The sequence below is a fragment of the Leptodactylus fuscus genome, unplaced genomic scaffold (assembly GCF_031893055.1).
Source record: "Leptodactylus fuscus isolate aLepFus1 unplaced genomic scaffold, aLepFus1.hap2 HAP2_SCAFFOLD_84, whole genome shotgun sequence".
Classification (NCBI taxonomy): Eukaryota; Metazoa; Chordata; class Amphibia; order Anura; family Leptodactylidae; genus Leptodactylus; species Leptodactylus fuscus.
In genome coordinates, this window is record NW_027440882.1 from 251,860 (window position 1) to 266,335 (window position 14,476).

Genomic DNA, 14,476 nt, shown 5'->3' on the forward strand with positions numbered 1-14,476 from the left:
AGTACTGTGCACGGTCCATACAATACAGGATAAGAGAAGTGGTACTGTGCACGGTCCATACAATACAGGATAAGAGCAGTGGTACTGTGGAGTCTTTGGAATAGAAGTGCACCCCTCATACACTCATTCTTCCCTCAATGATACTCACGCAGCGGCCATCTTAACTGAAATGCACGTTACACACGACATGATTCCGACCATCTTCTCATCACACAGGTCTATGATACTCTAAACCCCAACTTTTCCTGATCCCTGAGCCCCCTCCTCACGTTTCGCCGTATTCTTGCATTTCCCTATGTCCTTCTCTGCATTAGTTCAGGGATTTGTTCCTCTCTGAGTTTATGGCTGTTTCTGGTCAGTGATTTCTTGGCTCTGCACGGCCCGGTCTCCTCATGTGTCACAGATTATAGATTAATTAGTTAACGACTTAAATTAGTGCTAGTTCTGAAGGTTCCCTGTATAAGTAGATACAGCTTATGGGGGAAGTAGTCCCAGTGCAGGGTGGGCAGCATACCCCAAGTGCACGGGCACATGGCCCTGATACCGGGTGCAAAACAGGCAAACAATGGAAGAAAACAAGGTAAGCAAGCAATAACGCCTGGGATCATGGAGCTGCACTGTCACCAACTATATGCAGTCCTCTCCTCCATCTCTACCACCAGTATACACTATACATATCAGTCCTCTCCTCCATCTCTACCACCAGTATACACTATACATATCAGTCCTCTCCTCCATCTCTACCACCAGTATACACTATACATATCAGACCTCTCCTCCATCTCTACCACCAGTACACACTATACATATCAGTCCTCTCCTCCATCTCTACCACCAGTATACACTATACATATCAGACCTCTCCTCCATCTCTACCACCAGTATACACTATACATATCAGTCCTCTCCTCCATCTCTACCACCAGTATACACTATACATATCAGACCTCTCCTCCATCTCTACCACCAGTATACACTATACATATCAGACCTCTCCTCCATCTCTACCACCAGTATACACTATACATATCAGTCCTCTCCTCCATCTCTACCACCAGTATACACTATCCATATCAGTCCTCTCCTCCATCTCTACCACCAGTATACACTATACATATCAGTCCTCTCCTCCATCTCTACCACCAGTATACACTATACATATCAGACCTCTCCTCCATCTCTACCACCAGTATACACTATACATATCAGACCTCTCCTCCATCTCTACCACCAGTATACACTATACATATCAGACCTCTCCTCCATCTCTACCACCAGTATACACTATACATATCAGTCCTCTCCTCCATCTCTACCACCAGTATACACTATACATATCAGTCCTCTCCTCCATCTCTACCACCAGTATACACTATACATATCAGACCTCTCCTCCATCTCTACCACCAGTATACACTATACATATCAGACCTCTCCTCCATCTCTACCACCAGTATACACTATACATATCAGTCCTCTCCTCCATCTCTACCACCAGTATACACTATACATATCAGACCTCTCCTCCATCTCTACCACCAGTATACACTATACATATCAGACCTCTCCTCCATCTCTACCACCAGTATACACTATACATATCAGACCTCTCCTCCATCTCTACCACCAGTATACACTATACATATCAGCTGTCTCGTCTTCCTTCTCCCATGTACAGCTCTCACACACACACACTATAACCTGGGAGAGGTGAGAGGCTTAGACAGGGTTAAGGGGATATTATCACTCCTTAGGGAGAGACCACAATATCCCCTTAACCCTGTCTAAGCCTCTCACCTCTACCAGGTTATAGTCCTCTCTACATCGAGCTGATGAGATGCAAGTACATCGAAACGGCCGTCCTTGATTGAGAGACTATACCTGGTAGTAATCCCAGTGTCATTGCAAAATAAAGGCCTCTTGGAAGGTCGGGCATGATGCTAAAGGGAGCAGCCTTTATTGGGTTATTTCACTGGAATTCTGTCATCCTAACTAAATCAGGGAAGACAGGTTTGCACATTCCAGTGAGCGCCCTCTATTGGTTTGCAACAATGAGGCAGCTTCTGACTTCCTAATTACCGTATTTTTCGGACTATAAGACGTACTTTTTTTCCCCAAATTTTTTTGGGAAAAGAAGGGTGCGTCTTATAGTCTGAAGGTGGCGCCTGGCATCCGCTGTAGTAGAGAGGCGGAAGCCGGCAAGTGATAGACGCCATTACAGGTGTCGGGGCCTGAGACATCGCTGCGCTCCTCTGCCCTGCATGAAGCCAGCAGCGGGAGGAGTGATGCTGATATTCCGCTCCTCCGTCCCCCCGCTGCTGGCTTCATGCAGGGCAGGGCAGCAATGTCTCAGGCCCCGGCGTCTATCCCGTGCTGGCATCCGCCTCTCTAGTACAGCGGATGCCGGGTCAGTATCGGTGGCCTCTTCTCCCCCGGGGCCGGTCTCCACCGGCCCCGTACCTGTAAAGTTGCAGGCCGGCTCCTGCGTGGCGATATCGCAGGAGCCGACCTGTTCGGGTGACAGCCGGGAGCCTAATGAGGCTCCCCGGCCTGTCACTGCTGTATTAGTATTGCGGCTGGTCTCTATGACCAGCTGTAATACTAATAGACAGAATGTCCCATAGACGGCAATACAGTTGTATTGCCGTCTATGGGACTTGCGATCAGGTGACCGCAGGTTCAAGCCCCCAGGGGGGGAATAAAATAGTAAAAAAAAAAAAGCTTTAAAAATATGAAATAAATAAAAGTTCTAAATCACCTCCTGTTTTTGTTTTTTTTTTTTCAATACAAGGTGATCTAAGCAATAGATATCCCCCAAAATGGTATAACTAAAAAGTACAGCTGGCCCCGCAAAAAAAAAACGCTCTATGCATCCCCGTACAGCTGCAGGGTCACCTGTCAATGTGGCCTTGCAGCTGTTGCAAAACTACAACTCCCATATATTAAATATTTTACCAGTTTTTGCTTCAAAATTTTTTTTCCCTATTTTCCTCCTCTAAAACCTAGGTGCGTCTTATAGTCCAGTGCGTCTTATAGTCCGAAAAATACGGTACATCATGGAAGACAGATTTGCATATTCTTCCCATAGAATATATTAATGACTTATTCCTTAGTAAATCCCTCAGCCTGCTCGTCCTTACTGAGCCCTGGATCCAGCAGTCAGATACGGCCTCCCCTGCTGCTCAGTGTCATGGTCGCCTACAATTCTCACACACCTCTAGGCCTGACAATGGGCAGGGTGGTGGGGTAGGCTTACTTCTGTCACCACAGTGTATTACAGGTCATTCCCCTGGTCCCTCACTCACATTCCCCACTCATCCGCCCACTCTCCTTACGTGTAGCCGTGATCTACTGTCCACCTGGCTCACCCTACCAATTTCTGGACCACTTTGCGTCTTGGCTTCCCCTCTTACTATCCTGGCCTATTCCTGCCCTCATCATGGGTGACTGTCACATCCCTATTGCCCCCTCACTCCCCAGCTGCCTCAGTTTCTTTCAATAACCACTTCTTTGGGTCTCTCACAATGTTCTTCTTCCACCACACATGTAGATGACCACTCGATTGATCTCTTCTTCCATCGACTCCTCAGTTTCTAAATTTACTAACTCTTCTCTGATCATACCCTTCTGTCTCTCCCAACGGTGCCCTCTCCCCTTCACTGGATACCCCTACCCATGACAGGATACCCCTACCCATCATACATATAGGAACTTGCCTACTATTACACCCAGCACCTCTCAGATACTCTACAATCCTCTCTGTCCCCTATCTCTTCAATCTCCTGTCCCAATCTGGCCACCAGTCACTATAATGAAACCCTTAGTAATGCATTGGATGAGGTGGCTTCCCCTCCCCCCTCCACTCAAAGTGAGACGTAGGAGGCTGCAGCCCCACCACACACCAGACACGTTATCTTCAGCGGTGCTCTAGGTGTGCCGAACGTCTGTGGAGAAGATTCTGTAACCTGCAGACTCCTCCACTACAAGTCTATGCTCAAAACCTCTAGTTCTGCCCTTCACCTCCCCAAACAAGACTCCGACCCCCTCATCTCTTCTCTCTCCTGTACTGATTCCCCCCCCACCTACCATAGTACTGATTTCCCCCCCTCACCTACCATAGTACTGATTTCCCCCCCTCACCTACCATAGTACTGATTTCCCCCCCTCACCTACCATAGTACTGATTTCCCCCCCTCACCTACCATAGTACTGATTTCCCCCCCTCACCTACCATAGTACTGATTTCCCCCCCTCACCTACCATAGTACTGATTTCCCCCCCTCACCATAAGGCTTCTCGGCCTTATGGCTAAGATCAAGTGTAGTATCTGTTCTTATCAGAATTTATTCTGATTCCAGAGAAACCTTGTATCCCACCAGTTCGGGGCCGAGAACGCGAGCCCCTTGTCTACGAGTGATAGAACACTTCGGACGACGAGGAGCAAGAGAGAGCAGCTGAAGAAGCAACTGAGCTAGAACACTGCTGGAGAAGAAGACGACGAAGAGGACGAAGATGGCGACTTCAGGGGACGTCGTGGCAACCACCGCTGCTGCTCCTCAAGAAGACGTCGGACGGAAGACGGCAACCGGAGACGCCAGCCCTGAAGCTCTCCCCGGGCCTGGTGTACCCGGTCTGCGGAAACAGGGACCTCCTTCACTGGAGCCCTGGATGAAGCAGACCGTGGTGCTCAAGCTTAGGGAGGTAGACGGGAGGCTCCCGGACCTGAGCGAGGAGGTCTTCTGCCGGACCATGCTGGCAGACCAGGGCTTCTCCCCCTGCCAGACCCTCAGCGTCCAGAGCTTTGTGACGGGCTTGTTCTACGTCACCTTTGCAAGTATGGAGATCTGCCGCCGGTACTGGGAGGCGGTCAAGTCAGCGGCACCGGGCTCCCCCTTCAAGGCCTTCCTGGGCAGTTGCCCTGTCCAGATGGATGAGAGGAGGGTGACGATGAGGAACCCGCACACCCCACCCGGAGACATCGCCCGGTTCCTGGCTCGTTTTTGCACAGTGCTGCGGGATCCCACTCGCATCCTGAACAAGACGGGCTACTGGACTGGGAAATGGTCGGTGGTCGTCAAACTGCGAAGGGATGGCGAGGTAAGGCATCTCCCTCAAACATTTTCCTTAGGTAACAGCAGTGGTCTCATCTGGTACCCCGACCTACCGAAGGCCTGCCGGCGCTGCGGAAAGGAGGGCCACCAGGTAAAAGACTGCAAAGCTGACGCCTGCAGGATGTGTCGAGTGGAGGGCCACGCCACAAAGGACTGCCCCACGGCCAAGACCTGCAACCTGTGCGGCATGGCGGACCATGTCTACAAGGCTTGCAAGATGCGCACCCGATCCTGGGCTTCCGTGGCCAAGGAACCCCCCTCCACCGTGGTTTCTGCCGGGGCCAAGGCGGGACCGGCGAAGGCCTCAAAAGCCCCAGCCGGAAACGCCAAGGCCCCAGCGGCTCGGGCCGGTCCCTCCGGGACCCAGGCTAGAGCCCAGGCGGCCGCAAAGGAGAAGAAACCAGGACCGGAGAAGGAGAAGAAAAAGGGAAAGGCCAAGGGTAAGAAATCGGCACCCCTCCCTACCTCCACCCCCACCGAGGTTTCCACCCCTATAGTCTCCACAACCTCGGTGGACACCCCTGTTAACACCCAACCCCCCACCCGCCCTTCCCCCGAGGTAGCACTAACAGTCCTTCCTCCAGCTACCTCGGTATTGTCTATGGAGGAGTTCCCCCCCCTCCCTTGTCGATCTCTTGTCTCCTCAGAGCCGCCCAAACAGCCCAAGAAGAGGAAGGACAGGGAGGACTCAGATGACGACTCTTCCAAGAAGATCGCCATAGAGGCCTCAGAGGACGCCATCGAGGTGGACGTCCAGAGAGATCCCATCCCTGAGGTCACCGAACTGGAGAAGAGGGTCGACGAGCTGGTAGACGACTCCGCCACGGAGATGGACCCAGACATCGTCGCCGTCTTAGAGGGGGAAGGACCTCCCAGCCAGATGGCCCTAGTGATCAAGGATCTGGAGGAAGACATCTACGGAAGCGGCCTCAGCCTCGGGACACCGGAGTTGGGCCCAGACATCGATGATGGGAGCGGTAACTTGCATGTATCGTTCTGATTGTTAACTTAACCCTTTTACCTTTTCACTATGGCAGGAATTAACCTTCTTTCCATCAACGTGCGAAGTGTGAGAGAGAAGAGGAGACGACAGACGACGCTTGCATTTTTTGCTGCTATCCCTAACATTAATGTTATTATGTTGCAGGAGTGTTCCCTTCCTTCTTCCAGGTCATACCATCACCTGTGCAGGGAGTGGAGCCACGGCCCGTCCTACTGGTTTGGTGGGGGCGACTGTAAGTCCGCAGGTATTGCTGTCCTCATTAGGGGGAACGCCTTCACTGTTGAATCCGTCCAGGAGCTCGTCGTTGGCCGTCTTGCGGTCATCGACGGCACCTGGGCGGGCGAGCCTCTCAGGCTCATCAACGTGTACGCTTCCCCCATGAAGGCCGAGCGACTGGAGCTTTTCCAGATCCTGCGCACTCAGCTCGTCACCACCAGAGCAGTGGTATTGGCCGGGGATTTCAACTGCCCTGTCGAAGCGGACGGACGAAGCTCCTCGACATCTGCGAAGCTGGACGTCACGTCAAAGCTACTGATCGAGATGGTGTCCGAAGCCTCTCTTCGGGACGCTGTGGGTTCCATGGGGCCGGCATCAGTTAATTATACCTGGTGCCGCCCGGATGGCTCGCAGCGCTCCAGGATTGACTTTGTGTTCACCTCTCGATCGGTCACCCAGGTAAGGCACTCTATGATCCCCTGCTTCTTCTCTGACCACAGGGGCATTCTCTTCGAGGGTACTCTGGGCCACGGTTTTCCTCCTGGCCCAGGTTCCTGGAAGTTGAACTGCGCACTGCTGGAAAATGAGGGGTCGCTGGCGGAGCTTAGAGATGCGTACTTGTGTTGGCGTAACGACCGCTTCTTTTTCAGGACTGTTTGGGAATGGTGGGAATATGTTAAACTCCAAATCCGTCATTTCTTCCAGGTCAAGGGACGCCAGCAGGCGTCACAGCGCAAGAGGGACCTCAAGGGGATGCAGCGCGAGCTCAACTCACTGATGGACCTCGATCGCTGCGGCTGGGACGTCAGGGACATGCTCGCCGAGGCCAAGAGGGACCTGAAAAGGCACTTCGAGGAGGAGGCCCAGCACGTCATCTTCCGTTCCAAAGTGGAGACACTGGAGAAGGGTGAGAAATGTAACTCGTTCTTTTTCAGGAAACTCCACGCCGGCCACACGCCTGTGACAGAGATGAAGGATGAGGACGGCAACATCCGGCGGGGGAAGCAGGAAGTGATGGGAGTCGTCCACGACTACTACCGCGACCTCTACTCCCAAAGGCCCATCGATGATGACGCCGCCGAGGAGTTCCTGTCAGGTATCACTAACACCCTTGATCCTGCAGGTGCCGAGGGGCTCGATGACCCTCTGACGGCGGAAGAGGTGCTCTCTGCCGCTAAATCCTTTAGGACCGGAAGGACCCCGGGCAGTGACGGTCTCCCAGCGGAGCTCTACGTAGCGCTGGGCGACCTCATTTGCCCGGACCTGAAGGACCTTTACGAGGAGATGGTGGTGGAGGGTGCCATGCCGCCGTCGCTGAGGGAAGGTCTGGTCACGATCCTGTACAAGCGGAAGGGCGACAGGTGCGAGCTGAAGAATTGGCGACCCATCTCTCTCCTCAACGTGGACTACAAGATCCTGGCCAAGGTGCTGGCGACGAGACTGAAGGTTGTCATCGACAGGATCATCCACCCCGACCAAACCTGCGGCATTCCTGGCCGTAGGATTGCGGACAGCCTAGCCATGGTGAGAGACACATCTAGCCTCTCCTATCAGGACTGACCGCCGTGGGCCCTGGTCAGTCTTGATCAGGAGAAGGCCTTCGATCGTGTCTCTCACGCCTTCATGGCTAAGGCTCTCCGCAGACTCGGTCTGGGTGCGGGGTTCTGTAAGTATGTCGACCTAATGTACTTTGACATTCACAGCTCGGTGATGGTGAACGGCTGGAAGACTGACCCCTTTCCGGTCCTCTCCGGGGTCAGACAAGGCTGCCCTCTTTCACCCCTTCTTTTTGTTTGTGTTATAGAACTCTTCGCGGAGTCTATCCGGCAGAATGCAGGGATTAGAGGGATCACCGCACCGGGACCTGGCAACCACGTGGTCAAGTGCTCGCTGTACATGGACGACGTCACCGTCTTCTGTTCCGACAGATCATCGGTCTCAGCGCTCGTCCAGACCTGCGAGAAGTTCGGCCGGGCTTCGGGGGCAAAAGTCAACTGTGCCAAGTCAGAGGTCATGCTCTTCGGAGACTGGCGTCTGGCTTCATCCTCTCCCCTTCCTTTCACAGTGCAACCGGACTTCATCAAGATCCTGGGAGTCTGGTTCGGAAAGGAGGGAGCGGCCCTGAAGTCCTGGAACGAGCGTTTGGCCAAATGCAACCAGAGGATTGGACTGTGGAGCCTCAGACAGCTTTCGCTGGAAGGGAAGACACTGGTCCTGCGGAATGAGATCCTGCCTGTGCTCCTCTACACCGCGCAGGCCTGGCCACCTCTCAACACCGTGGTTAAAGCCATCTACAGGATCGTCTTCCACTTCATCTGGGGCTCCAAGATGGACAGGGTGAAGCGGGCCGTCATGTACAAGGATCCGTCCAAAGGAGGTAAGGGTGTCCCCGACATCCCCACTCTGTTGAGACTAACCTTTGTTTGTGATTGTGTCCGCAGAACCCTGAGGACTGGAACGGAATCGGCAGGCCGAGCCATGTCCCGCTTGTTCCTGTTACCCCTGTGGCGTCGCCTAGGATGGGACAAGTGGAACAGCTCCGTCCCTTACAACTGGACCGTCCCTTGGCACTACCAAGACGTCACCCCGGTTCGTGAGGGAGCACCAGCTGGAGGAGCTCAAGCCTGACCTCTGGAAACCCAAGACCGTCCATAAGCTCATCCGAGCTAAGGACATCATGGAGGAGATCCCAGGGCTGCCGGCTGGAACCGCGGAGGTCGTTTGGAAGAACATCTCTTCGGCCCAGCTGACCAACGGGCACAAGGATATGTCGTGGATGGCCGTGCAGGGAGGTTTGGCGGTGAGGTCGTTCATGCATGCCCGCAACCTGAGCAAGACGCGCTACTGCCCCAGATGTCCCTTCAAAGAGGAGACCACCCACCATCTTTTCTGGGCCTGCCCGTTTGCTCAGGGCCTGTTGGATGCCCTGGAGGATGATTTGCAGGACTCGGTCCCCCGGAACCAGCTTTCTTACCATTCTGTTTTTTATGGACTCTTCCCGGGGACCCACCGAGAGACAGACTGCGAGAAGGCCTGGAGGATCCTCAACTGTTTCAAAGACGCTATCTGGTTCGCCAGAAACCGGCTTGTTCTCAGGAGGGAACAAGTCACCTTTCAGGACTGCTGCAGGCTCATCCACAGCTTGCTGCGGGACTACACCATCCTGGACAGCCTGAGAGGCGAAGACGAAGAAGAAGACTGAGAAGCCTTTTTCTTCGATTGTTTCCTCCATTTTGGGACTTTGCCATTTTTGTCTTTGCATTTGGTATAGTTGCATTGTCAGAGCTCTGAGCCAGTCTTCCCTCTCTCTCCCCCCTCCCTTCCCTCCCCTCCCTCCCCCAAGCTGGCTCGGGTGCTCAGGCAGTGCTATTGTGTTAGTTAGAATAGACATTGTGTCGCTCCCTCGTGTTTGTGTGTTCTTCAATAAAGCTTCGGGCACTGTGTTTACTCCCCTCCCCCCCTCCTCCACATGTCAGATAGCTAGTTGTTGAATGCATGCATGCTGTGGGGCTAGGAAGTACTGGTATGAGGTAGGACGAGGCAGAGCACTCAGGAGACTTCTTCTGGGTCTCTGCTTCGCCCTGCCCCATTAAGTATGGGAAAAGTATTTCTATTTATTTATTTATTTATTTGTGCAAGTATTGTAAGCTGTGTATCAAATGCGCTGCGACGCAGTACTTTGTAAATACTTTTGCTTGACGACTGATTGTGAATAAACGCATTTTCAATCAAAAAAGTACTGATTTCCCCCCCTCACCTACCATAGTACTGATTTCCCCCCCCCCCTCACCTACCATAGTACTGATTTCCCCCCCCCCCCCCTCACCTACCATAGTACTGATTTCCCCCCCTCACCTACCATAGTACTGATTTCCCCCCCCCTCACCTACCATAGTACTGATTTCCCCCCCCCCTTGCCTACCATAGTACTGATTTCCCCCCCCCCTCACCTACCATAGTACTGATTTCCCCCCCCCCTCACCTACCATAGTACTGATTTCCCCCCCCCCTCACCTACCATAGTACTGATTTCCCCCCCCTCACCTACCATAGTACTGATTTTCCCCCCCCTCACCTACCATAGTACTGATTCCCCCCCTCATCTACCATAGTACTGATTTTTTTTCCCCCCCTTGCCTACCATAGTACTGATTCCCCCCCCACCTACCATAGTACTGATTACCCCCCCCCCACCTACCATAGTACTGATTCCCCCCCCACCTACCATAGTACTGATTTCCCCCCCCCTCACCTACCATAGTACTGATTCCCCCCCTCATCTACCATAGTACTGATTTTTTTTCCCCCCCTTGCCTACCATAGTACTGATTACCCCCCCCCCCCCACCTACCATAGTACTGATTCCCCCCCCCACCTACCATAGTACTGATTTCCCCCCCCCCTCACCTACCATAGTACTGATTTCCCCCCCCCCTCTCACCTACCATAGTACTGATTTCCCCCCCCCTCACCTACCATAGTACTGATTCCCCCCCCACCTACCATAGTACTGATTTCCCCCCCCCTCACCTACCATAGTACTGATTCCCCCCCCCACCTACCATAGTACTGATTTCCCCCCCCCTCACCTACCATAGTACTGATTCCCCCCCCACCTACCATAGTACTGATTTCCCCCCTCACCTACCATAGTACTGATTTTCCCCCCCTCACCTACCATAGTACTGATTTTCCCCCCCCTCACCTACCATAGTACTGATTTTCCCCCCCTCACCTACCATAGTACTGATCCCCCCTCAGCTACCATAGTACTGATTCCCCCCCCTCACCTACCATAGTACTGATTTTCCCCCCCTCGCCTACCATAGTACTGATTCCCCCCCCTCGCCTACCATAGTACTGATTTTCCCCCCCCCCCTCACCTACCATAGTACTGATTTCCCCCCCTCACCTACCATAGTACTGATTGCCCCCCCCTCACCTACCATAGTACTGATTTCCCCCCCCCCTCACCTACCATAGTACTGATTTCCCCCCCTCACCTACCATAGTACTGATTTCCCCCCCCTCACCTACCATAGTACTGATTTCCCCCCCTCACCTACCATAGTACTGATTTCCCCCCCCCCTCACCTACCATAGTACTGATTTCCCCCCCTCACCTACCATAGTACTGATTTTCCCCCCCCCCTCACCTACCATAGTACTGATTTCCCCCCCCTCACCTACCATAGTACTGATTTCCCCCCCCTCACCTACCATAGTACTGATTTTCCCCCCCCCCTCACCTACCATAGTACTGATTTCCCCCCCCTCACCTACCATAGTACTGATTTCCCCCCCTCACCTACCATAGTACTGATTTCCCCCCCCTCACCTACCATAGTACTGATTTTCCCCCCCCCCCTCACCTACCATAGTACTGATTTCCCCCCCTCACCTACCATAGTACTGATTGTCCCCCCCCTCACCTACCATAGTACTGATTTCCCCCCCCTCACCTACCATAGTACTGATTTTCCCCCCCCCCTCACCTACCATAGTACTGATTTCCCCCCCCTCACCTACCATAGTACTGATTTCCCCCCCCTCACCTACCATAGTACTGATTTCCCCCCCCTCACCTACCATAGTACTGATTTCCCCCCCTCACCTACCATAGTACTGATTTCCCCCCCCCCCTCACCTACCATAGTACTGATTCCCCCCCCCCTCACCTACCATAGTACTGATTTCCCCCCTCACCTACCATAGTACTGATTTCCCCCCCCCCCCCTCACCTACCATAGTACTGATTTTCCCCCCTCACCTACCATAGTACTGATTTCCCCCCCCCCCCCCCCTTGCCCACCATATTACTCTTTCACACTCGCTGTTATAACTCCGCTATTGATAAAACCCTCCCTGGACCCGTCCTGTGCTGCTAACTATTGACCCGTCTCTAACCTCCCCTTCATCTCTAAACTCTTGGAACGCCTGGTCTATTCTCGGTTAATCCGCTATCTCTCTGCAATCTCTCTTCTTGACCCCTTACAATCTGGCTTCCGCGCTCTGCACTCTACTGAAACGGCTCTCACAAAAGTCTCCAATGATCTCCTAATGGCTAAATCCAATGGCGACTTCTCTCTTCTTATTCTTCTGGACCTCTCTGCAGCTTCTGACACTGTTGACCATCATCTCCTCCTTAGAAATGAGCAAACACCGTTCCATTGAATATCAGGCCGTTTGAGGTGTTCGATTCCAATCGAATACCACGAGGCAAACGCAGTAAAAATTTGTATTCCCTGGCACGTTTTTTGCACCAATAAATGTGCAGGGCAGGTGGGACAGGAACTACAACAATGGAGGCATCGAAAAAAAATTGAAAAAACCCATTGGCTGCCGAAATCAGGTGACCTCCCATTTAGACTAATGGTGGATTTAACATTCGATTAATTTGGGACTGTGAACTATGTGACTGTGAGACAGGGACAGATGTACAGGCAGGGTTAGCTAGGGGTTACCTTTATTTAGGGGGATCTTACTCACCCAGCTCTTTGGGGCTCTGTCTGGTCGGGATCCCTGGCAGCTTGCGATATGCAGGAGATGACTTTTTCCCATAGGAATACATTGACCAGCATTGATTGGCCAGTGTACAGCATTCAGCCAATCAACGCTGGTTCTGCTGGAGGAGGCAGAGTCTAAGATCCATCCAAAGCAGTTTCCATTGTGGTCCAATCTCAGATGTAGCAGTGCTGACACAGTACTGTACATCGGAGATGATGCAGAGCTGGGCGTGCACTCTGCTTGGCTGTATCTCCGGAGTAGTTGAGCTGAGTGCATGGCTCAATGTAGCAGGGCTGAGTGTGTTAGCTCTGCTGCATCGGACTGCTACATCTGCCAGCTCTCCTACATCGGGCTGTGCGCTCAGCTGAACTACTCCGGAGACGTCTCCCCGCCCACACTCTCCTAAAACCCCGCCTTCTCTATAATACTAGTCGCGGGGCGCTCTGAAGACCGGACTGGACCAAGAAGAACAGGGAGCTGCAGGTAAGCAGACACCGGTTGGGGGAGAGGGGGTTAATCACTACACAGCGTGGGGTCCAAAAATTGAACCATTTTTTGGACTACATGCTGTGTAGTGAATAGGATCGTCTTTAAAATCCCAGCTCTGCTTCATCTCTGATGTAGTAGTGTCTGATACTACACACTCCGGAGTAGTTGAGCTGAGCGCACGGCCCGATGTAGCAGGGCTGGCCGATATTAGCAGTCCGATGCAGCAGAGCTAACACACTCAGCTCTGCTGCATCGGACTGCTAATATCGGCCAGCCCTGCTACATCTCTAGTGTAGCAGCTCTGCACTACTCTCAACCATCCCTCCATCTACTCCTCCTGTCACACACATCTCGTGTGTAGCAGAGCTCAGTGCACACTCAGCTCTACTACATCTCTACAACAGAGTGTAGCAGTGCTGAGTGTGTGCTGAGCTCTGTTACACCAGAGATGCGTGTGACAGGAGGAGTAGTTGGAGGGCTGGTTGGTAGTAGTGCAGAGCTGTGTGTGTGACAGGAGGAGTATTGTTGGGTGTAGCTGAGCTAACCGCACGGCTAGCTCTACTTCATCTTGCCATAGGAATGCATTGACCAGAGTTGATTGGCCAGTGTACAGCATTCGGCCAATCAACGCTGGTTCTGCCAGAAGAGGCGGAGTCTAAAATCGGACCAGAATGGAAACTGCTGTGGACCAATTTTAGACTCCGCCTCCTCCAGCAGAACCAGCGTTGATTGGCCGAATGCTGTACACTGGCCAATCAACGCTGGTCAATGCATTCCTATGGGAAAAAGTCAGCTCTGGCATATCGCAAGCTGACAGGGATCCCGACATAATAAAAGTACTTGATACCCCCAGACATGCTTCCCCTGCTGTCCCAGTTACATTGCAGAGGTGTTGGCATCATTTCCTGGGGTGTCATAGTGGACTTGCTGACTCTCCTGAGGTGAATGGTGGGATCCCCTGTAGTGAAGCATTTTCTCCCATAGACTATAATGGGGTTCCATATTCCTTCCAATAGTCCAATATTGAGGGGCTACTCGAAACGAATATCGAACATTTTACTGTTCGCTCATCTCAACTTCTCCTCACTCTGTTCCGCTCAGTCGGCCTCATGGACACTGCGCTCTCCTGGTTCTCCTCTTATCTCTCAGA

At 52.7% G+C, this 14,476-nt stretch overlaps 1 protein-coding gene and 1 pseudogene across 2 annotated transcripts in view; one reads left to right on the forward strand and one right to left on the reverse strand.

Annotated features, from left to right (window-relative positions):
- PTPRO (protein tyrosine phosphatase receptor type O) overlaps nt 1–14,476 on the reverse strand; it is a 121,805-nt gene that overhangs the window by 73,522 nt on the left and 33,807 nt on the right. The window lies entirely within an intron of this gene.
- LOC142188913 (U2 spliceosomal RNA) lies at nt 4,289–4,381 on the forward strand (annotated as a pseudogene).